This window comes from Neofelis nebulosa, chromosome 1 (assembly GCF_028018385.1).
Source record: "Neofelis nebulosa isolate mNeoNeb1 chromosome 1, mNeoNeb1.pri, whole genome shotgun sequence".
NCBI classification, from domain to species: Eukaryota; Metazoa; Chordata; class Mammalia; order Carnivora; family Felidae; genus Neofelis; species Neofelis nebulosa.
This window is the reverse complement of record NC_080782.1, coordinates 86,222,656-86,226,173: the sequence shown is the minus strand read 5'-3', so window position 1 is coordinate 86,226,173 and position 3,518 is coordinate 86,222,656. Positions and strand designations below refer to the sequence as shown.

The 3,518-nt window shown below is 38.5% G+C and overlaps 1 pseudogene; it reads right to left on the bottom strand.

Annotated features, from left to right (window-relative positions):
- Nucleotides 1–1,472: 1,472 nt before the first annotated feature.
- Nucleotides 1,473–3,034, bottom strand: LOC131511252 (heterogeneous nuclear ribonucleoprotein K-like; annotated as a pseudogene).
- Nucleotides 3,035–3,518: the final 484 nt, after the last annotated feature.

The following is a 3,518-nucleotide window of genomic DNA, read 5'->3' as shown; positions in this document are numbered from 1 at the left end:
GTCATATCATCTGCAGATATAGCTTATCTTCTTGTCCACTCTTTTTTTTTCTGTATCTTTTAAGATTACTATGTTTCCTCACAAGAGGAATGTTAGAATAAATTTTACAGGTAGTCAGTCATACCTTGTTCAAACTGGGCACACATGAAATCTAGCATTATGGGAGTTTTATTTATTTGGTAGTGAACTTTTAACTATCAATGAAAACGCTAAGATACTACACCAAACATCTGCAGAAACTTTTTTCATCATTTTTTTTGAATTGTTGACAAACATTTCCTATAAAATCCAATATACTACAAAGAAATGGCACATCTTTTTACTTCAATTTGAATACAATGGGAAAATATATATATATATATATATATATATATATATATATATTTGCAAATTTTAAAAGACACTAGCAGGCTGACAGTTTGACTATAGGTGAGAAAATTATCTAACAAAAATCATTTATTTAGCATCAATCACTTCCATAACCAAGTATTATTCTGATTAATAAAACTTGCTGCCATTAGGCTTCTGGCAAATATCTATACCTTTACTGAATTTGTGGAGTTGCTCTTCACCTTGGTTCTCCTTCACAGTTAGTAGCATCGAAAGCTGCTGCAGGGCAGGGACAAGCATTTGCAAAAACAAAAACAATGTCCCCAGCTTACTATAAGCATGAATGTATATGACAGAATTACTTCTCAAGCAACAAATTTTTTTCAAATAATTTTTAAGTGTTTATTTATATTTGAGAGAGAGACAGTGTGAGAGTGGGAGAGGGGCAGAGAGATGGAGACAGAATCTGAAGCAGGCTCCAGGCTCTGAGCCGTCAGCATAGAGCCTGACATGGGGCTTGAACTCACAAGCCATGAGATCATGACCTGAACTGAAGTTAGATGCTTAACCAACTGAGCCACCCAGGTGCCCCATAAGCAATGGACTTTCAAATCATCAAGAAGTCACCAGAAACAAATTTGCCAAGATATGCTTATGTTTAAGAAGAGATGTATTTATTTATATCAAACAGAGTGTTTAGTTTCAAAACTTAGTGTTTAGTTTGGGGTGGGTTGGGGAATCCAGCCATTTGAAAAATGACAGTCTTAAAAAAATGAACACCAAAAATAGGTTCACTAAATTTATTTAAAAAATCAGAACATTTCTTACAAAAGAGAATTACATTCTGCACACTGCTATGAATAGATGCCAGAGACATATGGACTATTGTTACTTTTCCTCCCTGTTTCACTCCCCAAAATGTTACAATGACCACAAAGCAAAGTGTTCACAATAACTACATGTTTTTTTTTCTTTAGAACCACCAACAATGGGAAAAAATTAAAATTCATTCACTGTGCTGCTCTTTCAAAATTTTAATGTTAATTTTTACACACCCTTCCCCAGCCTCCTTCCTTTTTGTAAGAAACTAAAAGATTTCTTCTGGTGAACAGCAAAGATTTCACTGCACCTCGAACGCAGAACACCTATGAAGCAGAGTAATGGTGGCTTTTTAAACAGAAACAAATAGAAAAAAAAAACCAAGATGTAGGATTCCTCTAGTTCTTCACTAGTTGTAGAAGAACTTTCTAGAATCCTGCCTCACACTATAAAAAAAGAAAAAATATCTTGCATTAGAATCCTTCCACATCTGCACACTGCTTCACGCTGTTCTGCCAATACTGTGCATTTTGTATCAGGTCCTGTGTTCCTGTAATTGTAATGGTGTGATCTTCAGATCCTTCTAAAGGTTCTTCAATTTTGATCGAAGCTTCTGTCTCACAACGATTTGTTTAATCCTCTGACTGCCTTTGCCAATAATAGATCCAGCCAAATCTTTGGGAATAGTTACTTGCGTAGTAACAATAGGTCCACCAAGATAACCATATGAGCCACAACCCCTACATAAGAATAATCCTATCCAGAGCCACCCTGTGGTTCATAAACCACCTTTCATTCTGATGGGCTCCATGCAATAGAGTTCTAAGTTTCGTCAGCACTGAAACCAACATTCCCATTATAGTGGTCTCCAGGTCCTCCTAGGCCATTAGATCTCCTCTTTTAGGTGGTGATAGTGGAGAAAGAGGAAGATTCTGAGCTCTGCTTCAACCCTGGCTACCTCATTCAGGAAGAGACTGAGGAGGTCCTTGATGAGGGATGACATCATCATAATCTCTTCTAGATGGAGGCATAGGACACCAAACCTGACCAGGAGGCATTCTGTCAAAACCGCCTTTCCCCTGCATGGGAAATCCCACAGGACGTTGATGGCAGTCAGCAAACATTGTAAAACCATCCTAGATTTCATCATAAAAATTGGGATCATTAAGCTGTGCACGTCCTTTGATGGGTGACTCTGTTATAAGATCATGGATGACCTTGATGCACTGTTCAGTCCTATGAAGTTTTTCTCCAATGAGAACAACTCTGTCAGTGGAATGAAGACAGGAGTCCTAGAAAAGCCTGACTGTTGTGTGTGTTCCCTCAACGTTCTTTGATTTTAGCACCTTTAACCCCAGTAATTCCTCCTGCCAGTCTCTGATGAGTCAAGTTGCAACTCGAAGTCAAAGTTGCTTCCTTTATAGTGTTGGTATTTTAAGCATTCCACAGTATCAGATTCTAGTGGGAGCTGATTGGTTGCTGTGGGTGATGGCAACTGCAGGCCCTCCTCTAAGGTAGAAATTCTTCAGAATTTCTCCAATTGTTTCAGTATCAGCACTGATAGTCACTATATGCTTGGGCCATTTCCATCTGGGACTAAAACACTGGAATTGTGGTCTGTATGGGGAAACTTAATATTCTTGGCTCCTTCCCAAACCCTACCCCAGCATTCTTGGTCTGTAGTAGAATGTGTAAGTCAACCAACCATCTTACCAGTGTTTCTAGATTTTCTAAAGTCTTGTTCCTCTTCCGTATCTTCTATGTGGTGTTTACCAAATTCAGCATTGGTTATGGTGTCAGGGAAGGTTTCCTCTGGCTGGTCAGCTTCCATTTTCTTATAATAAATGGACAAAACAATCAGGTATTATATATCCTTGTAGAGCAGAGCTGAACTCTTCTGGGCAGGACCAGCTGACAGCCTAGTGCTCCAGTCACTCCCCCGCCCCGCCACCCCAGACCAACATCCCTAGGCCCCTGGGCTGCTGTGCTGCACTCAGCTGGTCACAGCTAGACAGAGTCTTCTTGTTCTTTCTCAATGCCTTTTATTTAGTTTTCGTGCCTAATTGCCTTAGTTAGAACTTTCATTCAGTGTTGACTAGAAGTGCTTAAGTGGATTCCTTGTCTTATTTGTGATCTTAGGAGAAAGTGTTCACTTTTTCACTGTGAAGTATTATGTTACCTGTGGATTGTTTTCTTTTTGTATATAATGGTTGAAGAGTTTCTATTTTAATCCTAGATTCTTGAGTTTTTTTATCCTGACAGGTGTTAGATATGTCAAATGCTTTTCCTGAAGTGATCATTTTTTGGTCCCTTAATCTACTTCTATGGTGTAGTATATTAATTTTCATACATTGAATACATCTTTGCAT